Source organism: Myodes glareolus, chromosome 18, assembly GCF_982192425.1.
Source record: "Myodes glareolus chromosome 18, mMyoGla1.1, whole genome shotgun sequence".
Taxonomy (NCBI): domain Eukaryota; kingdom Metazoa; phylum Chordata; class Mammalia; order Rodentia; family Cricetidae; genus Myodes; species Myodes glareolus.
In genome coordinates, this window is record NC_142043.1 from 19599283 (window position 1) to 19624926 (window position 25644).

General features: G+C 43.1%; 2 long non-coding RNA genes across 3 annotated transcripts; both read left to right on the top strand.

Annotated features, from left to right (window-relative positions):
• Positions 1–20597: 20597 nt before the first annotated feature.
• On the top strand, positions 20598–22025 carry LOC125407836 (uncharacterized). Its single transcript, XR_007234300.3, has 2 exons — positions 20598–20735; positions 21692–22025. It is a non-coding gene; the product is annotated as an uncharacterized LOC125407836 (long non-coding RNA).
• A 297-nt stretch (positions 22026–22322) lies between these two features.
• Positions 22323–25351, top strand: LOC125407828 (uncharacterized). Of its 2 annotated transcripts, none has more exons than XR_015735399.1 (2): positions 22323–22460; positions 25025–25351. It is a non-coding gene; the product is annotated as an uncharacterized LOC125407828 (long non-coding RNA). The 2 variants fall into 2 exon arrangements; XR_014998442.2 differs by having other exon boundaries at positions 22336–22460; positions 24973–25351.
• The last annotated feature ends 293 nt before the right edge of the window (positions 25352–25644 follow it).

A 25644-nucleotide genomic window follows, 5' to 3' on the forward strand; every position in this document is an offset into this window, starting at 1 on the left:
TGAATACACTGTAAAAATACCAGACCACTGAGGAGCCTGAAGTAAAACTCTTGGTTGGGTGTGTAGCTCTAGGGACCATTCCGTGCTCCTACACAAAGGTTGGCATTCAACACCATGTTCCACACTGGTTAAGTTAAAGGTTGTCTCGCCTTGTAAAAAGAGCACTAGTTACCGCCAAGATATGAATGCCACTATTGCACCATTAGTGGTATCTTGCCAAGTCGGTCATTGTGGTTCATAGAAGTCACAGATGGGTAGGACTATGGGTCACTTCCCTCCCGTGTCTGCTGTGCTAACGCTTTCTGGTATTATGAAACCTATGCCACAGGAAGGAGGCTTTCAGGTTAGATCCAGCTGTACTCTTCCAAATCCTTTTTGAAGGGTGTGCTGTCTTCAGCAATAGGCACTTGCTTTCGACCTCTGAGGGGCAACAAAAGGCAATAGCAATAGCCTATAATTTTAGGAGTCACTTGGAGTACTCTTACCAACCATCTCAAAGGAGTTTTTTTCATGCCTGTGAATAGAGTTTTTGTTAGACAATCTATGGCTCCTGTGGGTAGCATTGTTGGTTCAAGTGGTGTAACTTCATCTAAGGGGTGTGTGTGTGTGTAACACACATTTATGTATACAGTTTGGGATATGTTTTGGCTTTCTCAAGCATCCTTGTTACTTGTCCCTCACTGTCCTGTACTGACCTCCCTCCCCCTCCCTAACCATATCCCTCTCCTTTTATCCCATTGGTCCTCCATATAACCTGTATTCCCCTCTCTAAGCTCCCACCCCCACATGGTCCTTTTATATATCTCTGGTTTCTGTGTTTACTCCAGGATATATATTCACATCTGAAGATAAGGAGTTCAGAACCACAGATGAAAGAGAAAATGCAGCATTTGTCTTTCTGGGTTTGGATTATCTCACTCAATTTAATATTTTCTGGTTCATTTTGTTTATCTGTAACTTTCATGATTTGATTCTTCGTTATAGTTGCATAGTATTCCATTATGTATATACACCACATTTTCATTATTCATTCATCTGTTGAAGGATAATTAGATTGTTTCCACTTCCTGGCAGGGAATATTGTCTGCAGAATAGGTATTGAACTCTTTGGACATATGCCAAGGATTGGTGCAGCTGAGTTATATAGTAGAATTATTTTTGCTTTTCTGAGGCGTCTCCATACTGATTTGCAGAGTGGCTACACCAGTATATGTTGATTGAGGTTTCTGATCCACCCGGTCCTGCAGTTGTTCAGTCTCAAAGAAGTCACACAGAGGTCTACATTAATTATAAACTGATTGTCCTAGTATCTCAGACTTCTTATTAACTCTTATAACTTATATTAGCCCATAATTCTTGTCTTTGTTAGCCACGTGGCTTGATACCTTTTTAGGCAAGACAGTCACATCTTGCTTGCTCTGTGTCTGTCTTCCTCCCTGTCTGGGTGACGAGTGCAGACTGAATCTTTCCTCTTCCCAGAATTCTCCTTGTCCCACCTCTACTTCCTGCCTGGCTACTGGCCAGTCAGTGTTTTATTAAAGTACAATTGACAGGGTACAGACCACTGTCCCACAGCAAGTTAAATTCCCACTAGTAGTAAATGAGGGCTTCCCTCTCCCTAAATCCTTGCCAGGATTTGTTTGTTGTCATTTATTTTGTTGACCTTAGCTACTTTGACTGGGGTAAGTTGAAATCTCAAAGTGTTTTCAATTCGTATTTCCCCAAATGCTAATAAGGATGATGAGCACTTTTTGAGACATTTCTTAGTCATTTATTTCTTCTATTGAGAACTCTGTTCAGATCCAAAACCCATTTTTAATTGGGTCATTTGTTTTCTTGGGTCTTTTTATTTTTATTTTTTAATCCTGGATATTAATTTTCTGTCAGATGTATAGCTGACAAAGATTCTTTTCCACTGTGTGGCTTTCGAACTCACCTGATGGATTGTTTCCTTGTTTGTGTGGAATCTTTTTTGTTTCATGGGATGCCATTTGTCAATTGTTGGCCTTAATTCCCGGACAAATGGAGTCCTACTTAGAAAGTTCTTTCTTACACATGTATCATGTAGGACACTGCCTATGTTTTCTTCTAGCAGTTTTGTTACTTCAGGTTTCAAATAGATGTCTTTGATCCACTTGGAGTTAAGTAAGCATTGTAAAATATTATTTTAAGATGTTTTACATTTGTTTATACTGTGGAATATTTGTTTAATGATGCAAAGGTGTGTTGCATTCTTTTATGTTGTATTTGTTTAACTCTGTGAAGCTGTGTTACTTTGCATGTCTAAAACACTGGATTGGTCTAATGAAGAGCTGAATGGCCAATACCAAGGCAGAAGAAGGGATAGGCAGGGTTGGCAGGCATCAATAATAAATAGGAAGAGAAATCTAGATAAAGGGGATCGGAGAGCAAGCAAAGGAGAAGGAGAGGAGGACATCAGAGACCAGTCACCCCACTACACAACCAGCAATGGAGTAAGAAAGAAAGAAAGGTGTGTAGACTAGAGAAAGATAAAAAGTCCAGAAGCAAAAAATAAACAGCATAATGTAAGGTAAGAAAAGCTGACCAGAAACAAGCCAAGCTAAGACTGTGTATTTATAAGAAAGAATAGGCCTCTGTGCGTATTTATTTGGGAGCTGGGTGGTGGGCCCCGCAAAGAGTAAAGAGTTAGAAACAACCAAAAACACATAAGGCCCAATCAACAACAAGTAAATTGTGTCCGGTTCTAGAAGCCTAACCAACTATAGGGCTGCTGAGGTCATGGATATTAGAGAAGATTCCATCACCACTTTACTAAAGAAACATCATTCCTAACTACATTCTCAGCACTCAGTCTCACACCCACTGATATGTGTGCTCTCATCCCTCACCAAAGAAGCTTCTCTTGTAGCAGACGAAGGCATTGCAGAAAACTACAACTATCAAAATGCAGAGAACAACTGATTGAGGAGAATCCAGCCCCAACTGAGATGTGTATAAAATCCCTACACCCGAGGCTCATGGAATATCACACAAGAACAGGTGGAAAGATTGTAAGAGCCAGTGGATCAAGAAATCCGCTATGAGATTGTGTCTCCTGGAGATGACAGGGAAGCTACACTCATTGATACCTCAACAACATGACTGCCTACACAAGACAGCATGAACTATGAGAACACCAGCAGACACGCTAACATGGTGGGGGAAATCTCATGGGATCCTGCAAAGACCTACAGGCAACTAATGACTGCTGAAAGAGGGAGAATTAGTCTCTCCCAGGGGTGAACCCCCTAACTGGTTATCCAGTACAAACTGGTCAGACTTGAGATCATATTCTGAAGCAACACTCAATGGATTCAACAACTTTTATTTATATATCTATGCATTTAATGTACATATATATGATGGAACAGTAATAATCAAAGAAAAGGAAGCCATTAATTTGAGAGGGAGTGGGGGGCAGCATGGGAAGAGGTGAAGGGAGGAAATATGGGATGGGTCAAAAGGAAGAAAGGGAAAGAGGGAAGTGATGTGATTAGATATTAAGTTACATTTTTAAAATCTGGAAATCTAAAAAAAATAAGTTATTCATATTAGTTATTTTTCTGTTGCTGTAATAAAACACCATGGCCAAGGAAGCTTATAAAAGAAAGGGTTTATTTTAGTTTATTATGGTATTTGGTTTTTATGGTTTGCTTTGGTTTATTATAAAATAAAGGGTTTGTTTTCATTTGGTTGATTATTTATGTATGGTTCTAGAGGGCTAGGGGCCATGTGGAAGAGTAGGGGCTGCAGGTTGCTGGAGCAGCAGCGGCACGCTCACCTCTGGAGCCACAAAAGAAAGCTGACAGAGCTAATTTGAGGTGGGGAGTCGAAACCTCAGAGCTTGCCCCCAAGTGACATACTTTTTGTAACAAGGCCATAACTCGTAATTTCACCATACAGCCACCAACCGTGGAGCATGTGTTCAAGTGTCCAAGACTTGTGGAAGACATTTTGTTCAATCTACCATACCATTTTTTAAATAAAAAGTCTTTCAATGCATCTTTTTTTCAAAAAAAAAATCCTTTAAGTAACTCAGTTTATCAAAAGATTACCATGGGAAAGAAATGTTTCCTCCTTCTATTAATATCAACTAGTAGTTAAGATACTATAAAAGTCTGAAATTATTAAAAGGTCAGTCGCACACCCAAGGGGCTTTTCTTTGTTTTTAGTGAGTCATGCCCATCATTTTTATTAATAATCGTTTTATTTTATGAGGGATAATTTACATACCGTTCAAATGTACAGAAGTGCAATTTAATGAAAGCTTCCTTATGTAACCACTCAGAACACAATAGAAGATGACTGTTGCCCCAGCATGCATTTTCTCCCCTTTTTCTTACTAGCAAAAATTAAATTTTACAAAATAATGGGTAGATCTGAAGACATAACTCAGTTAGTAGGGTGCTTGCCTGGTGTGCAAAAAGCCCTGTATTCAATCAATCTCCAGCACCACAAAAGGTCAGTCCTACAGAGCCTATGGTGCATAGCTTTTATAATAGCACTCGAGAGACAAAGGCAGAAGGATCACAAGTGAATCCTTGACTATTCTCTATCGCATAAAGTTGAAGGTCAGCCTGGAATACATGAAACTGTGTCTCACAATTATAATAATGCTAATGAAAATACTAGTAATAATACCATGTGTTTCATACATTGATCTAGTTTTAATGTTATTGACTAGAAAGCTAAAATGCTAGGTTGCCCAGCAAGACATTTGGTAGCTTCATGTCCAAAATCTCTGTCAATTCATCATTACTTTGTGTTAAAGATCTACAGAACTCATTATGTGCAGATAAAAATCCTAAGTGTAATCTGCCTAAATAGGACATTTCTGCCATCTTTATATGTGCATATATCTTTCTAATTATGATCATTCAGTTTATGTTAAGTATGCTTTCTCTCATCGTAGTGGGCATGTTTTTGTGTACACTAGCTGAGTGGGACGGGTGAAGAACAGGATTTTGTCCTGTTTGAAATTATGAAGTAAGAGATAATTATTAACTTAATGTCTTGCTCCCTTAATTATAACTCTTTCTGGGTATGCTGGATGCCACACTGGTAATAGTCTCTGTTCTTGAAACAACTTGAAATTAACGTTAAAAAGAACCAGGAAGCTAGGCTCAAACTGGCAAAAACCAACCAACCAACCAAACAGTAATTAAAAAAGTAATAATAATCATTTGCAGTGGAAAGCCCAAAGAAGTGAAACTGGAAACCATGTCATTGATACCATATCTTTTTAAACTTGTGCACATGTAGATATAAGTGCAGAGGTTGATTGTGATTTCTTCCTCAGACTCTCTCCCTTAGATTTTTGAAAGAGGAACTCATGGAGCTTGCTGGTTCAGGTAGAATCCAGAGGTATCCATCTCCATTTAACCACTACCGGGATTAAAGGCCTTTACTACAGGGCCTAGCTTTTTACATGCATACTGAGAGTTGAACTCGGGTCTTCATGTATGTGGCGCAAACACTATTCACTGCCCCATCTCTCTCTCTCCATAAATAGATTTTATTTTTGGCCTTCAGTTTCCTCGCATATGAAATGAGGAGCCTGCATTGTAAATTCTCCAGTCACCCATCTCTAGTAGTCTAAGAGCCAATGGCCAATTAGAAATGGCATAAGGACAAATTTCGTCCAATAAATCAATCATGTTATTGTCTTCAGTACGGACTTGATTTGCTCTGCCATCAGCTGCAACCATGAAGACGAAGAGAAATGTAACTGGTGTTTCTCCCTGCCTTCCTAAGGACATGAGATCAACAAGCAGAAGAGACATCTTCCCTTGGTTATCTCCCACTCCTCCAAACTGCCCAGAGAGAGCAATCAGATCGCCCATAAGAAACGTTAGAAGTCATGCAGCTCAGCTGATAGAGAGTTTGGCTGGCATGCACAAGTCCTGGGTTTAATCGCCAGCACTGCCAAAAAGAAAGGAAAAACAATTAGGTGCATAAGTACATCTGTCTCTCCAAGTCCAGGTGATCTTTGCCAATGGCTCCCCTGTGCTCTGACTCAAAATGAAGACAGGCATACAACCTGGTGATAGAGTAGATCTGAGGGTCCCACATCTTTTCACATCCTTGCTTTGCTTTTTATCTGTTGGCTTTCTGCCCTGGGCATTGATGGGCCTGTGCTGATTTTCTGAGCTAAGTAATTGTGGAGAGGCTGCGTGGAAAGCAGAGTGCAGAAATGCAGTGAAAATGAAGATATTGGAAAGTACAGAAAGTGCTTCCTTTTTTTCCATATCCATGTCCTCAAAGAAAGTACTTGAGGACAAAATTCAAAACCACAATGAACCAATACTTCCCTCAAATAACAAGCATCTTTTTGTTCATTAAACATCATTGTATATTACAAAATCTCAAAGAACACCTTTTAATTGTTTTAGGCACCCAGGAAATCTCCCATCAGTCCTTGACACTCTCACAATGGCCCGAAAGCTTGGAAATTAGACAACCTACCCTCCAGGTACTAGGGAAGATTAAGCAATAATCCACACATGCAGACGTGCCCACCCAAGGAGGTCTGCTCTCTGTGGTGTGGCTTAGTCATCAATATCACATGCTGCAGAGCACAAAGACAGTCGATGTCACAATTTTTCACTTCTCGCTGACATATTGCATAACTCCAGGCAATTTTTTTAATCCTGTACATTAGTTTCCTAATCTTTCAAATGAAGTTAGACATACTAGCTAACTCACAGAAGAGTTTAAATAGTCAGTGAGGTAACAACAGATGTCAAATATTGAGAAAACACCCTAGAATGTAGCAGATGTTAAATAAATGGTAGTGGTGGTGGTACTGTGGTTGAAGAAGTATCCAAGGAATAACAAAAGTGTGATCGAACACTCTGGTGTATTTCTAAACAGTTCATCAGTTCAAGCCCACCCCAAAGTTAAGATAGAGTTGATTCAAACACTTCCTTGATTTAGACCTTGTCCACTAGAAATCTGGTTGGCTAAATAAATAACACACACACACAGACAGAACATCATTTGACTGCATCTATATAGAAAACCATAAGACATATTTGCTTCATATTTAAGGCATGCTACTAAATGTCCAATGGTCCTTCAAAAGTGTTGGTGTGCCTTCTAAAAAGCTTGGCTGCCCTTCTTTGATCTTTCCTAAACTCCCATGATCTATTTCTGGATTCCTGTGGGTTAGTATTGCTAAAAGAACAGGAAAATCGAGGAGTCAGACAATACTAATGACCCAACTTTTCAAATCAAGTTTGGCTTACCAATATTTCATAATTTACTTTGCTTGGCATGATTAATTTGTTTTTGTTTTTGTTTTTTGAGACAGGGTTTTTCTGTAGCTTTGGAGCCTGTTCTGGAACTAGCTCTTGTAGACCAGGCTGGCCTCGAACTCAAAGAGATCCACCTGCCTCTACCTCCCAAGTACTGGGATTAAAGGCGTGTGCCACCACTGCCCGGCCTGGCACGATTAATTTTAACAATCTTTTCCAGTCTGCAAGAAGTCATCCCCACTGTTTACTTAATTTTTTCATAAAATAGATTGTGTCTGTTCTTATTCTTTTCTCTCCTTTACTCCTCCCAGAATTTGCCCCCTCTTCACCCACTTAACTATATGTTTTTTTTTCTCTCTCTCAAGAGAAAAAGAGAAAGAAAACAACAAAAAAACAAAACAAAACAAAAAACAGAGAGCACATAAAAAACATGGAGTTCGTTTTGTGTTGACCAACTACTCAAGAGCATAAGGACTACTTTAGAGTATGCTTGACATAGTCAGTATCTTTCTATTGGAAAGAACCTGATATTCTCTCTCCCAAGAGGTGACAATTACAGATAGCATAATACCTAGAGTGTGACTTTGTGGTCACTTCCTCTTCTCTGTACTACAATTTTGGCTTAAACTTGTGTGGATCTGGTGCGTGCTGTTATATTCTCTGTTAATTCATATGTGTATCAGTTCTGTGTGTCTAGAAAAGGTTCCTTGGATTCATCTGCTACCTCTGGCTCTTACTGTCTTTCAGCTTTCTTTTCTGAATAGATCCTGAATCTTGAGGGAAGGGTTCTGATGAAGAGTTCCCCTTTAGAACTGAATGGCCCAAAGTCTCTCACTCTTTGCATACTGTTCAATTATGGGTCTCTGGTGTGGGAGAATTGTCTGTATTCTGTCAATCATATTTTAATAAAACGCTGATTGGCCAGGCAGGCAGAATAGGCGGGAAAGCCAGACAGGAAGTAGAGGTGGAGCAAAGAGACTGGGAGTATTCTGGAAAGCAGGAAGCTCCCTCCGCAGTTCTGCCCAGACCACCGGAGAGGAAAGATGTAAGCTGCCCCGCTGGAAAAGGTACTGAGCCATGTGGCTAATGTAGTTAAGGATAATGGGGTAACAAAAGTTATAAGAGCTAATAAGCAGCCTGACCTAATGGGCCAATCAGTTTATAACTTTATGGAGCCCTGTGTGTGATTTTCTTTGTGGCTTGCCAGTTGTGGGGTACTGGGTGGGACAGATACCCCAACAAGCTGGCCTCTCATGTTACAGGTCTCTGTGTTAATTTCCATCTAGTGCAAGAAGAAGCTTCTCTGATGAGGGTTGAGGCCAGATATATCCACCATAATGTCACCTCATTATAGGCTCCCAAAGCTTCAGGCCAAATAATCAGGTAATGAAATCATGGGTGAAAATCAACACTTCTTCTTTTTAAGTTACCATCTTAGTCACCATACTGCTGTGAGGAGATACCATGACCCAGGCAACTCTTATCAAAGAAAGCATTTGGTCAGAGGCTTGCTTACAGCTTCAAAGGGTTAGTTCATCATCATCATGGTGGGGAACATGGCAACCACCAGGCAGGAATGGTGTTAGAGAAGTAGACGAGAGCTTTATGTCCTTCCTGATCCACAGGCAGGGAGAAGAGGGGTGGGGGCAGAGAGGGAGGGAGAGAGAAATAGAGATACTGGGCCTAGAGTAGGTTTCTGAAACCTCAAAGCCTGCCCCAGTGACATATTTCCTCCAATAAGACCATATTTTCTCCAACAAGGCCACGCTTCCTGATCCTTCTAATCCTTTCAAACTGTTCTACTCACTCGTAACTAAGCATGCAAATGTATGAGTCTATGGGGTCATTTTTATCTAAACCACCACACGTATCCAAGATATTTTGTCATAATAGCTGAAATCTAACAAGAATAAATGAATATTTATTAGGATCCATATGTAGCTGACTGTAACCCTAGCACCCCACTTACGAGGCAAAGGCATGAGAACCACACGTTGAAAGCCTGCTTGGGCTACATCATGAGTTCCTGTCACCTTGGGCCAGGAGACAGGGCCAATGAGATGTCTTATGGAATAAAGATGCTTGCAGTCAAATATAACAACTCAAGTTTGACTGCCTGGAAACCTCAAAAGTTGTCCTCTGATCTACACATACACACACACACACACACACACACACACACACACTAAATGAATGGAAGCACAAATGTTTTCAAAACCCAGAAAAACATCGACAACAAAAAAGTCAAATGCAGGCTTTGGTTCATTAGGCTCATTAGAACGTATTTAAATAATGAATAGACAAGTAAGTTTTTAGATATTTATTTTATTAATTTTAATTAAGTATTTAGAATTGAACCTAGGAGCCCTAAAGCATTCTATCACTAAGTTAAACCCCAAAACACTTCCTTTTGTTTTGAGACAGATTCTATAGTTTCTTATAACTAGGTAGCTCATTCTGGCCTCAAACTCTTTTTGTTTTTGTTGTTGTTGTTTTGGTTTGGTTTTGTTTTTGTTTTTTGAGGCAGAGTTTTTCCATGTAGATTTGGAGCCTGTCCTGGAACTTGCTCTGTAGACCAGGCTGCCCTCTAATTCACAGAGATTCGTCTGCCTCTCCCTTCAGTGTTGGGATTAAAAGCATGCATCACCACCGCCCAACCAGCTAGAACTCTTGATTTTCATTCTAGTTTCCAGAGTAGATAGAATTACAGGCTTGTGCTACTATTTTAAAATATTTTAATTGAGTTCAAAACCATGTGTTCATGAATGGTATAAAATCATTTGCATTTAAAATTTGTAGACTTAAGTCTGTCCAGATTATAAAGACTAAAGAAAAGAGATACTATAGTCAGCCTTCCATGTTTTTGCATCCTGTACGTTTATATTAAGACAACTTCAAAAATTATTCTTTAATTGTCTGTGGGGGACTGGGGATGTAGCTCAGGGGTAGAGCATTTGCCTAACAGGTGAGTCTAATGGATTTAATCTCTGTACCACAAAATAAATTGTATCTGTACTGAACAAACTTTTCCCTTGCCATTATAACCTAAGCAATCTAGTGTAACTATCTGCATGGCCTGACATTATATTGGGCATAATAAGAAATCTAGAGAGAATTTAAAATATACAAGAGGATGTTTATGTATTATATGCAAATAGCACAGCAGTTTTATATACAGCTAAACATCTGAAGGCTTGGGCATCTGCAGCTAGAACCAATTCACCCAAGGATACTGGGCGGCAGTTGTATTTGAGTTGAGTGTTACAAGGTGGACAATGTGACAGTCATGGCCAATTCCTTGGGAGATAGCACTGTGGCTAGTGGGGGGGCCTGAAGGGAGAGGCCAGTGGTTCACTGGGCTGGAGATGACTGAGTGCATCTGACCACTGGAGTAAGGAAACTGTAGAAGGCTTTCACGTAAAGCAGATGCTGTACCAAAGCTGCTTCAGGAAAATTGATCTGACCAAAGTATTTATAATGGATTTTTATTTGCTTTCTATTCATTTTACATACCAGCCAGCTTCCCCTCTCTTCCCTCTCCCCCCTCACCTCACTTCCCCTGACCCACCCCCATCAACTCCTCAGAAAGAATAAAGCTTTCCATTGGGAGTCAACAAAACCTGGCACATTCAGTTGACGCAGGACCAAGCCCCTCCCTGATGTAGGTGGGCTTTCTGTCTATGTGTTATTTTCATTGATTAATAAAGAGACTGCCTTGGCCCTTTGATAGGACAGAAAATTAGGTAGGCAGAGTAAACAGAACAGAATGCTGGGAAGAGGGCAATGAGGCAGATGCCATGGAGCCAGCCACCAGGTCAGACATGCTGAATCTTTCCCAGTAAGCCACCACCTCGTGGTGCTACACAGATTATTAGAAGTGGGTTAATCAAGATGTGAGAGTTAGCCAGTAACTAACTCTCTACAGATAATGGGCCAGGCAGTGTTTAAATGAATACAATTTGTGTGTTGTTATTTCCGGGGCTAAGCTAGCCTTGCGGGAGCCGGACGGGTTGAAAAGCAGGCCTGCCCGCAGCTCTTCGCTAGAGAATACAGTTTCCGTGTAATTATTTCGGGTGTAAAGCTAGCCAGGTCCGTTCCTTCTACACCTCCCCTCCCACATCAAGGCTGAGCTAGGTGTCCCATATGGAATGGGCCTCAGAAAACCAGCTCATGGACTAGGGATAGTGTTTAAATATCAGGGATAGATATCATGACAGGATAACTGCCAGGTATCCCACAGACAGAGCATGCAACAAAACTGTCACCCACATGCAGGTGGCCTGGTTCAGTCCCATGCAGGATCCCCAGCTGTCAGTCTAGAGTCCCTGAGCTCCCAGAAGTTTGAGTCAACTGTCTCTGTAGATTTCCAGGTCATGATCTTGACACCCCCCCCCCAAATAATCCCTCCTCCCTCTCTTCTCCTGGACTTCCGTGGCTCGGCCTCAGGCTTGGATGTGGATCTCTGCATCTGTTTCCATCGTTTATAAGGGATTCTTTTAATGAACAAAACCAAAAGAGGTCAGGAAAGGATATTCAAAAAGAAGTCAGAAATAAAGAACTAAAATAGGTGTGATGGGATACACCTGTAATCCCAGCCCTCTGGAGGCAGAGGAAGGAGGCTCACAAGTTAAAGACCCTGTGTTGCATCTCAAGACCCCGTCATAGGGGGAGAGGGGTGTGGTCTGCTTTAACAAATAACTTGCCTGAAGATCGGAGTACAGAGCTAGCAATAGAGTTAGCCATGGAGGGCAGGCAGTGGTGGCACACACCTTTAATCCCAGAACTCAGGGGACAAAGACAGATGAATTTCTGTGAGTTAAAGGCCACCCTGGACTACACGGGGTTGAATCAGCGCTAGGGAGGTGGAGATGGGAAGAGAAAGGAAGCTTGGGATTCAGTGTGAGATTTTGTAGAGAAGGCATTCAGTCTGAGGACTTGTAGAGATGGGATATACCTCATTCGGTCTAAGAATTTCGTAGAGGTAAGAACTAGTGACTGGCTGCTCTGCTTCTCTGATCTTTCAGCTTTCACCCACTAATATTTGATTCCGGGTTTTTATTATTAAGACCAATTAGAAATCAAGGGGGTGCGGGGGACTGACTTCACAGAAAAAAACTGGCAAATATAAAAACTGTGTGTGATAATGTGTGAAATCTTTCCATATGTAGGAGGTCCAATGCCAGAATTATTAGTTAGCACTCAATGCTAAACTAAAGCCATGTATCTTTACATACATAGGAATGTGAAAGAGGAAGAGGTAAAAATTATGTATATGTGGCTTAGATTGGACATAGTGCCCCAAAGCTTACAATGGCAAGTAAATGGAATAATCTTTCTTTAGGCTTTTATTTAGAATAACAATTACGTCCTATGCACAGGAAAAGATAGCTAAGAGACAATCAGTTCTCCAAAACCAACAGTAGTCAAGAGAAACACTAATAATGAGTTTCAAAACTTTATCTGGGACAGTGGGAAGGGAAGGGAAATTATATTTGGTTGAGCTGCAAAAATAGCAAATCGGAAAGCTTTGTGTATTTAGGAGCTCCAGTACAGAACATTTGACCAGACAAGAGCAGAATATGAAAAAGGGTGCTTTAAGGCATTGTGAGATACAGTCTGCAGCATGGTCTATTGATCATTCGCTCTTGCCCTTTAGTGAAATACAATAAATAGCTCCCTTTCCCCGCCTCCCCTGGCACTTCCCTTCCAGCCTCTCCCCGCATCCTGCCAACCCAACTGTAGAAATCATTACATGAAACCATGAAACAAAACTGGGCCTTTTTATCCTTTCTGCCTTCCAATGGGTCAATTTTAGAAAGGGCAAAAAGGCAGCTGGCACTCTTCATTTTATATTTCATGTAGTACAATGATCAAAGCCGAAGTCTCTGAGAAGGCGAGAAGTCGAATATGTCTCTTTCCCCCAGTTTTTCACCGGATTCTTTGATGAGCCTCCAAAAAGCATCTCTGATGGGAAACCAGACCTGATGGAAATTTTTCCTGGCCCGTGTCCGCCTAGCTAGCCACCTGCTCTTCCCTGTGCTAATTTAGGACAAAGAGATGAGAAAACTGAACACCATGGCTGGGGGCCTTTAGAGTTCTGGGAAGGCGGCTTTGGAAATAGCCAGCCTTCATTCACCATCGTGCCTCGATGCCACCCTCATTGGCTAGAAACCCAAAGTGTCAGTGATATTTATTTATTTAAAATAAGGAAGCTGGACTTGGTAGCACTAGCCTGTAGCCCCCTGCAGTCTCAGTCACTCGGGAGGATCCCTGAGCCCAAGAGTTAGAGACTAGCCTGTACATCATAGTAAGACCCTGTTAGCATGATTAGAATCTTTGCTCTAGCTTGCCCTTGTCTACCACATCCTTACGGTCTTCATCAAATGAATTCAGACAAGGCATACACAGTGTAGTGTAGACCTCAGAGTTCATTACAGAGTATAGTGGCAGAGTGGAGTGGATGAGACTGGGTGACAGCCGTGAGTCTGGCATGGTGGAGGATGCCTTTAATTCCAGCACTTGGGACGCCAAGCATATCTCTATAAGTTCAAGGCCAGCCTGGACTATAGTCTACTTAAGAAGCTCCAAGCTACAGGGCAAGGTTCTGTCTTAAGAACAAAACAAAACAGTATTGGCCTGTTGGCAAGTCTGTCTGGCATTTTCTTGATCAATGATTGATGTGGGAGGCCCACTATGGGCAGTACCACCCCTAGGAAAGTGGTCCTTGGTTATATAAAAAAGGCAGATTGAATAAACTATGGAAGAAAAGCCAATCAATAAGCAGCATCTTTTATGGCCTCTCCTTCAGTTTCGGTCTGCAGATTCCTTCTTTGAGTTCTTGTCCCGGCTTCCCTCAGTGATAGACTGTGATAGATAGTTGTAAGACGAAACAAACCCTGTTCTCCCCAAGTTGCTTTTAGTCATGGTGGTTATCACAGCAATAGAAAGCCAACGAGGACACAGCGACAGTAGACAATGGTCAGAGAGACTGTTATGTAGCGCAATCCCTCATGCGTGAGATTTGCTAATGGCCAGAGAGACAGATATGCTATTGTCCATTTTTCAGAAAGGCTTCCTCGTATTTTTCCATACTATGTGTATGGGTGCTTTGGCTGCATGTAAGGCTACACACCACATGTATGCCTACTACCCTCAGAGGCTAGAAGGGAGTATCAGATCCTCTAGGATGAAATTGCAGACAGTTTTGAGCCACCATGAGCATTCTAGGAATCAAACCTGGATCCTCTGGGTTAGGAGGATATTAAGCCGATGCTCTTAACTCTTGAGCCATCTTTCCAGCCCTTCTATTATTTTCTAAAGTTTCTCCTCCTCCTCCTCCTCCTCCTCCTCCTCCTCCTCCTCCTCCTCCTCCTCCTCCTCCTCTTCTTCTTCTTCTTCTTCTTCTTCCTCTTCCTCTTCCTCCTCCTCCTCCTCCTCCTCCTCCTCCTCCTCCTTCTTTGTTTAGTTTTTGAGACAAGATTTCTTTGTGTAGCCTTCACTGTCATAGAACTAGGTCTGTATACTCATCTGGCCTCAAACTCATAGAGTTTTGCCTGCCTCTGTCTCCTGAGTGCTGGAATTAAAGGTGTGCACCACCACCATTTGGCTTTTAAGATTTCTGAAACAGACAGCCTCCTGAGGGACATTGTCTGGGTGATTGACAACTCAATTTAATTAACTCTTTCACTCATTTATTTATCTTGTTTGGATTAGCTCTTGAGGGAGGGATTAATGGTGTCTCTCTGTTCTTTACCAGAATATCTGGTTGGATAATACTTATTTTTTTTCAGTCTTCTAGCAATTCAGAATGCTACATAATGCCATCATGAGACTATGTTATTCAACAAGCAGGGCACACTTAAGCATCACTTAACCAGGTCAACACAATTCTCAGGATATGGGACCTACCCACCTTTATCTCTGAAATCCAGTTCTCTAAGTGCATCTCCCTTCACATGTTCAGACACAAGTACTTCAGGTGTCCAATATTAGAGGCTCTTGAAGGTGTCTTCATCACAGACTGCCTCAAGCATGTTGTGGGCCATGTTGCCATCAAGTTCCTGGTGAGTGTAGATGAGGAGGACGTTTTGCTCTGCTGGTAGAAACTGTCAAGGAACTTGATCCTGTGGGCATTCCCCTGGTCTTTGTACCCTTCTCGGCTCTCTGGGAATTGTTCCCAACAATTGTTCCCAGCTCTGTTGCTTATATACTACTCTGGGGTGTGTTTTTTATCCTTCCAAATGCTCCAGTGTGGTTGTTCGTTTGTTTGCTTGCTTCTTTGTTTAAAGGAAAAGAGAAAGGAAAGTGAGAACCTTGCTCTCCTACACCCCCTCACTCCCTCCTACTCTCTTTTCTCTGGATTTGGCTTGTTTCTATCTAATGTGTTCAGAGCTTAGGGATTGAACAGACTTTTTGTTTCTTAGAAAGCATTTATTCACAAGAAAAAAAGCCAACATAATGAACTCTCCTTGCAAAGAGGACTAAGGAGCGGTGGTAACACAGTTCTACTGGGAAATTTTGTTTCCCTAGAATAGAGACAACGGAGGTTGCCAACTCACTTGACACTGTGTTCCCTCAGCAAGACCAGTGTGTGCTCTTGGGAGCCTTTGGATAACAGGGGAAGTTGGGCAGAAGTAGAAGGCTAAAGAGATGGCTCAAGGAGCAAAGTGCTTGCCACACAATACTAGAACCGTGCAGAAAAAAAATCTTAGAGCTGTACCACATGTTTGTAATCGCAGTTCTGGGAGGCAAAGGCAAGAGGATGCTTGTGCATTTGTTGTCCATCCAATCTAGCCATGACATAAGAGAACTTGTTTCAGTAAAATAAGTAAGTGATTGAGGAAGATACCTGATGGTACCAGATACCTCTGGTCTGAACACACAACAGCACATATGTACAACCCCCTTACATACACACACACATACATATGCACATGTGTGCGTGCACTCTTGCATGAGAGAGAGAGAGACAGACAGACAGACAGAATAGGAGAAGGAGGAGAAAGGATTCTAGTAGAAAGCTCCTAGCTTGCCCTGACCTTGCTGAAGGGAGCCAGCAGCAACATGTCCCCATAGAAGAAAGTGAGCCAGGACAATGTCCTCTTTCTTTAACTTTCTTCCTTGGATGCTTCTTCTACTTTATCACAATTGGTTTGTAGAGACCTGACTCTCCCAGGGGCTGTGACTATTCTGCATCTTAATCTGAGAGCTCAGCACAGTACCTGGTGAGGAAGAGGCCTTTGGGAATGTTTGGTGAATTAACACTGAATGCCTACTGTGATGGTTTGAATGAGAATAACCCCCCAAAGACTCATAGACTCATATGTTTGAATGCTTGGTGTCTTCTGAAAGAATTAGAAGATATGTCTCAGTCTCTTCCTATCATCTATCTATCTATCTATCTATCTATCTATCTATCTATCTATCTATCATCTCTCTATATATGTATCATCTATCTATCTATCATCTATATATATCATCTATCTATCTATCTATCTATCTATCTATCTATCTACCTATCTGTCTGTCTACTTGTCTATCTATCTGTCTACACCTATGAATCAGGATGTAAAACTCTCAGCTACTCTTCCAGCGCCATGCTTACCTGTTTCTCACCGTGATGATAATAGACTAACTCCCTGAAACCATAAGCAAACCCCCAGTTAAGTGCTTTCTTTAGTACGAGTTGTCTTGGTCATGATGTGCCTTCCTTCATATCAACAGAACAGTAACTGAGACATTGAAATCTTGATGTTTTAGCCTCTCATTCCCATTTGCTCAGCTTCTTTCTGACCCGTAAGACCTCAAAATATAGGGTAAAAGGGACAACTGGAACAGGAAACCAACCAATCACTGAACACCCTGACTCTGAACCCAGAGACAGAGAAGGAAACACCCTGTATTTGAGACCTGGAGCAGGGAGAAAAACATCTTTATCCCTGAACCCAGGACTAAAGACATGTGCCCTGGCTCTGAAACTAGTGTCAAAGAAACACACTTTTCTCTGGAGCCAGAGATTGCTACATTTCTGCAGGGGATTTCCCTTTAGCAGAGTGCTAGCAGAAGAAACATCTTGTGTGGGAGTAGAAGCAGATAGCTCTGCTAGGACGCTCCCATAAGGGAACAGAGCAGAACTCAGCTGTAGTGGCTCTCCAGGAGAGGAGCAGGAACCGTATATCCTGCGGGGAGACCATCCCTCACCGCACCCCAGCTTCAGGTATCCTGGCTTCCTGATAGTCAGGACACCTTTCCTCCAGGGCTGAGCTGTCCCATTGCAGCTCCAGTCTCTAGAGTTGTCCTATTGTGGCTCTACCCCCAGAGCTGTCCTATTGCGGTTCTACTTCCAGAGCTGTCCTACTGCAGCTCTGCCCATAGAGCTGTCCTATTGCAGCTCTAAGTATATCCTGGCTTCCCAATAAGTCAGGATATCCCAACACCACTACTGTACCACACCCCTTACACCAAGCCTTTTTCCACAGCATTTTGTGGGTCCTTCATTTAGACCCACATTTAGAACTTCATTTAGAACTTCAAATTTTGAAACCTTTAAGGTTTTCCGTTGTCTCTACACTGAAACATTCCAACCAATTTCCAGACAGCTATCGTGTCCTGTCAGGAAGACAGACTGTGGAAACGAGAGTTTTCTAGCTCCAGAGTGTCACAGATAGCCGAGGCTTCCTTTTCCACCCCATGAACACTGTGACAGGATGCCACAGTGGGGACAGCAGAGGGCAGAACTTTTGACAGTCTCGTTACACACCCTTCCCTGGATACAGGCTGAAGTTAGCCCCATGAGCTTCAACCCTACTCGCTTCAACCCTGGCCTTTCAAAGCTGACCTACGTCTTGATGATAATGCTTTTCTTTTGGCCGACATTGGTGGGTGGTACTCTCATAACAGGCAAACGAAAGAGCAACCTGGCTATGCATCCCATTCTGTCTTGTGCTGTGGGAGCCAGTCTGTAGCCATTTTCCAAGGAAATTGGAAATTTTCCAAGGAAAACATTCAGCATGCAATGGGAGAGCTCTTGGCCTCACCTAAAGTCAGCCAGTGTGCAAACCCTGCTGAAAGGTCATTTGTGATATTTGCATATTCACAAATTTCATTGTACAGGAAGTTCCACAAATTACAGGATATTCACTGTTCCTGCAGTGAGGCCCCCCCCACACACACACTACCCACAGTGAGGCACCACCCACTGTTCCTGCAGTGAGGCCCCACCCACTGTACGCGCAGTGAGGCACCGCCCACTGTACCCTCAGTGAGGCCCCGCCCACTGTTCCTGCAGCGAGACCCACACACACCACACACACACACTACCCACAGTGAGGCATCACCCACTGCTCCTGTAGTGAGGCACCACTCACTGCCCACAGCGAGGCACCGCCCAATGCACCCTCAGTGAGGCACCACCCACTGCACCCTCAGTGAGGAACCACCCACTGTACCCACAGTGAGGCACCACCTAGCTTACAGGAAGTCTGCTGTCTGCTTCAAGACCGGTCAAGGAGGCAAAGTGGAGATAGAGAAGAAAACATGGGGTGAGGGATGTCTGGGATCTGTGAGTGGGTTGGTGTAGGTGGTGGAGTCAGGAAACACCTTTCTGATTTTTTCCTCTCTGCCATAGGCTGTAGCTTAAGCCAAGCAGAGAGCCGTAGCAAAGCACAGAGCCGGGGACACGGTAAAACTCAACCATCTTAGAGCCAGTGTAAGCTCTTCTTTGGTACTGGGAGCCTTCCTAATGATCTCCAGCAGCTAAGGGAACATGAAAAACAAATGTGACTGCCGCTGAGGCTCCCCCAGAGGGCTTTTCCTCAGTACCAATTCCCTTTCGTATTCCCAGACCAGCCACTGTCTAGTATAGCCATGGAAACAGGATGCAGAGCCTTTCAGGTTAAGTCTAGCCCACCTGTCAGCCACTGCGGTGTAGAGAAGAGAAATCCTTTAGTCTCCTCCCACAGCCTCATGACTACCCCAGTAGGAAGTTTGTACAGCAACAGAAGAAGCTCCAAGTCCAAGATGGCAGGTTCAGTGTCTGGTGAGGCCCTATCTTTGTTTTCAAGATGGCATCTTTAATAACGTGTTTTCTTTTGGCAAAGACAGAAAAGCAGAAGAGGATGGTTTCTAGCATCCTCTGGTCCCTGAATAAGGATACCAAGTCAACCTTTTGGGACTGTGACACAGCTAGTGGGAGAGCATCACTGGGATGGACCCTAAGGGTATATGGTGGTGACCTGAGCTCTGTGCTTCCAGTTCTGCCAAGCTGTGCCCAAGCTCCACTCCAAGCTCCCACCAACACAGACCATGCTGCTCCATCTGCCTTGCCTTCGCAGCCATGTTAGACTGTACCATCAAAAACTGAGGGTAGACGAGATGTAAGACTGAGCTAGAAGTTTAATTGCAGGTCACTGGGTGATGGTGGTGCAGGCCTTTAATCCCAGCACTCACGAGGCAGAAGCAGGCAGATCCCTGAGCCCAAGGAATGCCTGGTCTAGAGAGTGAGTTCCAAGACAGCCAAGGCTACACAAAGAAGCCCCGTCTGGACAAATAAAACAAAACAAAAAATTCACTGAAGGCAGGACTCCATGATGCAGCTTCCATGAGGTTATCCTTCATGATGAGTTGGAATCTTGTGTTGATGCAAATGCTTGCGGTTACCCACACTCCTGGAAGTAACCCAAGGTGGTATACTCTATAAGTAACCTTAAAAAAATTCATTGGTTCACTAAGGTAGATTTGGGTGGCAGCATTACTTTTATCTAATGATTAAATCATTAGTCTTATCTAATGCCTGAGGCAAATGGCATTTGCTAATGTATCCCTAGGAAAATTCACAATTGTAGAGGATGTATAGAATACATGTATGTCTTACATATATGTATATGTAGTAGAACAACAGTTACTGGAGGCTAGAGTTGGGGTGGGGACAAAGGGAAGTTTTCATTTTGTTGTGTTATAGCTAGAACGTTTGTGGTACCCCAGAATTCCTGTACTGGAACCTAACCCCTAATGTGATGGTCTATAGGCATACAGTTCTTGAAAGGTAATTCAGCCGTGAGCACAGAATGGTCACATATGGATTAGCATCTATTTTAGGTTTCTGGTACTTTCTGGTGCTGTAACAAAATGTCTGAGGTTAGGTAAGCTGTAAGGAAAACAGGTTTATCCAAGGTTAGGCAGCCATTATCGTCTAAGGTTCCGGTAAAGTTCTCATGATGCATTATATCACGGGAGGAAACAGAAAAAGGAAGTAGGTACAAGCAATGCAAATGTGAGACAAACTAAGACTCACTAATCACCCGTATCTGTGAGAACTGAGCTAGGTCTGCAACACCCAACCTATTCCTAGAAGAAGCTAGTCTCTTTATTAAAACATCCATCCATTCATGAAGGAAGTACCTTCATGACTGAATGACTTCCAAGGACCCCTCATCCTATGCCTGGAAGAATTAAAGCCAGGTAAATTTTGGTGGGGTGAAACCATATTTGGTTCTAGCAATGTCTTTATAAACAAAGGTCTCATTTTCCTTGGCCCTTCCATCACTTGTGGATGAAGTGAGAAGAATATGGCTTTTTAAAAATGTATTATTTTTCATTAATTATGTGTGTGTATACACACATGTCTATCCATGTATGCTGAGGCATTCCTGTCTTTGAGATCAGAGAACAATTGATGGGAATAGGTTCTCTCCTTCTACCATGTAGGTCCCAGAAACTAAACTATCATCAGTCTTAGGCTTTGTGGCAGGCACCTTTGCCTATTGAGATGCCCCCTTGGCCTAGAATCACAAAAAGAAAACAGAGGAAGAGTTACAAATACGCACAGCCCATTAAAAGCCTGTTTCTCACTGATGTTTGAGGAGAGGTGCTTTAGATCCTGAAGGAGATGTGTCCTTCACTAGCTGCAGAGGCTGCCTCTGGTAATGAAGCCATTGGGAAATCTTCTTTTTGCACCTTGACTTTTTCAACCTCTTGTAGATTGTTCAGCTCCCTTCTTAGCCCAGGGGCTTTGCCCTCTGACCATAAACCAGGCCTATGGGGAGCCAGCCTTCTACTATGAGGTTCTAGACAGTTAATAATGGAAAGATACAGGAGAAGCAGATTCCCACCCTGCCTTTCTTCAACTGCCACACTGCTGATACATCCCAGTACAAGAACTGAGAGCAACTTTGATATTTCTTTAAAATTCTCTGAAGCCTTGGAGAATACCCAGGGCTCTTTAAAGAGCATACACAGTGATGCGATTTCCATACCAGGAGCGATGTGAAATTAGGGCAAGGATCAGACTTGCTAGTCATGGTGTGACTGTCTCATGTTGCAGAGAGGGTTACGTGGAGAAGTTGTAGGATTTTGTGGCTCTTGACAAAGCTTCCCAAAGTTTAGAATTTACACAAAACTTATTATAATCTCAACAGCACAAAAGCTACCATTTCCTGAGACCCTGAACCTGGAAACTTGTGGACAAGCTAAGCTAGAGGATGAAGTTCACTGACGGGAACAAGAGTGACCCTGTCTCAATCTCAAGCAAGGCAGAAGGAAAGAACTTGCTTCCAAAAAGTTATCCTCTGACCACCACACATGAACCATGGTTATTATGTTCCCCCTCAACTCTCTCCCCCTCTGTGTGTGTATGTGTGTGTGTGTGTGTGTGTGTGTGTGTGCAAATAAGTTGACCTCAGTCTCCCCACTCAAGGTGACCTGTAATTCCTATAGCAGACAAAGAATATATAGACACAAGTAGTTAAAATATTTTTTATTTTGTGTGTATTGTGTGTTTGTCTGAATGTATTTCACATTCCCATGAAGGCTATGAAAAAGTCTCCATGGGGTTGGAGTTACAAACAGGCAACTGTGAGCATCTGATATGGGTGCTAGAGATCCCAGTTTTCTGGAACAACAGAAAGAGCCCTTAACCACTGAGACATCTCTCTAGTGCCTCAAATGGTTTTAAAAGGAAGTTATTTTGAGCTAGAACATTCTAATTTGGTTATGGTCATTCATCTGAAAATCCTTCCTTAGTACCCCCACTTAGAGGAAACAGCATGAGAGATAGAGAGTAAACTGGAATGAAGAGAAACCCATGGTTATTCAGGCAGAATTTCCGTCCACAATTGTCCTTTCGCTTTTGGAAACTCTGAGTCTCTGTCTGGACTGCTGAAGCCCAGTCTCCGCTGATGAAAGAGGGTAAGCTAAAGAAGAGGGTCCAGGGAAGCCAAGGAAAACCCCTTTTGTTCACTGAACTTAAGGCAGAACAGGGCAGTACAGAACCTGAAGTTCCGACAGAACAGACAGTGCTCATATGTGAGAGCGGCGCCCTGTTGAAGAAGCTCTGGGAACGCTGTTTTGTATTGACAGGTGTGCACTGCTTGACACGAGGCCCTTTGTCTGGAAACATTGCTGCCTAATTTCCCGCTATCTGAAGCTTACTTGTGTCCCTCAGACAGCCAAGAGCCACCCAGCTGCTCAGTAAACAGAGGCTGAAGTTACCAGTGTCCAAGTTTGGCTCCTATTGCTGTGCTAGAAATCATGACTATAAGCAACTTGAGGAAGAAGGTTTATTTCTGCTTACATCTTATAGTCCATCACGAAGGGAAGTCGGGGCAGGAATTCAGGGAACCCGGAGAAAGAAACTGATGCAGGGAACATGGAGGAATCCTGCCTGCTTCCTGGATTGTTCTCTGTGGCTTATTCAGCCTGCTTTCTCGTACCTCCCAGGACTGCCTGCCCAGAGATTGCCCTACCTGGAGTGGTCTGGACCCAACCACATCAATCATTACCTAAGAGGGTGACCTACAGGCTTGCCTGGGCTTGTCTGGAGGAGATAATTCTTCAAGTATAGTTCCCCTTTCCCAGACGACCCTAGCTTATGTCAAGTTGACAAGAATTAACCAGCACAGAAGGTATGCTCTGCCACCCACAAGGACAGGGCCTTTGGTCTTTTATATAGAGGAAGGGTAGTAGCTGTGCCATCTCTACAGAAAAGCTGGCTGGTGTTGTGGCGTATTCCTCTACACTGTGTGAAGATGTGTCACTGGGATTGGTTTAATAAAGAGCTGAATGGCCAATAGCTAGGCAGAAGGTACAGGTGGGACTTCTGGAGACAGAGAGCTCTGGGAAGAAGAAAGGCCAGTGGCTAGTCAGAAGCAGAGAAAGAGAGAAAGACATACAAGAAGAGAGGGAAAAGTCACGAGTCACATGTCAACCTGTAGATGAATAGAAATGGGTTAATTTAAGTTATAAGAGCTAGTGGGATAAGCCTAAACTACAGACCAAGCTTTCAGAATTAATAATAAACCTCCATGTTGTTTTTTGTGTACTGTCAGTCCAAAGAAAAATCCATTTACAGACAGGCTTTTTTTCTTTCTTTTTTTTTTTTTAAAGATTTATTTATTATGTATGCGACATTCCTTCCATGTATGCTTGCACACCAGAAGAGGGCACCAGATCTCATTACAGATGACTGTGAGTCACCATGTGGTTGACTGGGAATTGAACTCAGGACCTCTGGAAGAGCAGTCAGTGCTCTTAACCTCTGAGCCATCTCTCCAGCCCCTATAGACAGGCTTTCAACACATGAGAATTATGTTGGGTCCAAGGCAGCAGAAACTCTTGGCTGAAACAGGCAAAGGTCAAGACCAGCTGTAGGTAGCAGGATTACTTGATATCAGTTCTGTTCAGTTTTATCCTGCTAGTCTATGCTGAATATCCCAATACGTATTTCTCCGGTATCTGCAGCCTACACCTGAAGCCAGATTTGAACCAGAATCTGCAAGACCCCCTGCATGCGAGGCTGGTTTTCTCCAGGAGGTATTGAAGGATAGCAGACACATACCCAAGATGGGGTTCACAATCCCATAGAAAAGACATCAGCAGTTCTGACCTCGCTGATGGATCTAACTATTGATCAAGGAAGAGTGGCAAAGGAGAGGCCAGCTGATATATTTAAAAGCTACTTCCTCAGGCACAAGAAGAAAGATATGGGTGACTTTCCTTTAAGATAACAGAGCTGACTTTTCATAGATGCACTAAAATGTCTCCTAAGACATCCAAAAGACTTGACTCTGGCTACCACAGATAGTCTGCCTCTCCAGTGATCCTGCCAAGGATGAGACGATATAGGGACAGGCCTGGCCCTTCGCATTCTTTTTCAAGACAGCAGGCATCCATGGCTCTATGAGCAGAGAGCTGAAGATTCACTTGGGTCCTCCCAGGATGGAGGAAGGCTTGCTTTAGGTTGGCCCAAGTGATCAGGGCTTCTCAACCTCCTAATCTCGGCCTCCAGTAGCAACTGACTCCCATTTGTAGGAGAGTTTATAGCCTTCGCTGGGTTTGACCCAAAGCACTGCATATGGATGGTTGGGTTGGGTGAAGGGTTAGTGCCTTTCCGAGTGCCTTCACTCAGGTGAGTGTGGGTACCAGGAAACTCAGGATTATGATAGCTGATGAATAGCAGGCCTTCCACTATGAACTGGTCATGGGTATGAATATAATAAAGGGTGCCACCACATGTCTGGGTCTTCTGTCAGTTTGCTTTCAGATTCAGTTATCAGTTAAAACATGCCTGAGCAGGTTAGATTAGTTCTCAATATGCAGGACAGTTTGAGCAGGTTAGATTAGTTCTCAGTATGAAGGACAGTTTGAGCAGGTTAGATTAGTTCTCAGTTTGAATGACAGTTTCTGTCCCTCTTTGCTCTAGGAGACATCCTCTCTTGAATGGCCCCTTTTAAAGGACTTTCCATTTCTCCTAGCCTTCTCACCCTCTTCAGCAAAACGATGCTTGGGCAAGATGGATACGGTGTTGTCCTCCAGCAATCCCAGCACTCCAGAGACCAAGGGAGGCTTACTGCGGGTTCAAACCCAGCCCGGGCTACATAATAAGACCACAGCTCAAAAACAAATAAAACTCCATGAACTCCCCTCCCACACACCGAAGTCACCGTTTAAAAAAATGAAGCTAGTTCATCGTTCATCAGCTGGGCCTCACTGTCCGGTGCTACGGTAACTCATCTTACCTGTCCAACTGGTTGGATTGGAATGCCTAGAAAACTGATAAATAAGATTTCCACTTGTGCCTAGTAGGGTGTGTGGCTCAGTGATCTGAATGCCTGGATGCCTGGGTGGGGGTCTTCCACAGGCTGGGGACCCTGTGAAACAAAATGAGGAGGAGGACAGCTCACACATGTGCACCTTTGTTCAGCTCTTCCTGAGTGAGCAGTTTTTAGGGCTGCGATCACCCACAGACATCCTCCTTAGGCTTCCCGAGCCTTGCAGCGTGGACTCGCAGCAGTAACCCTTGGGAGTTCCCAGGCTTTCCCTGTCAGGTTAGAGTTGCATTATTTCCCCGTTTGTTCTGAGGCATTCAGTCTTC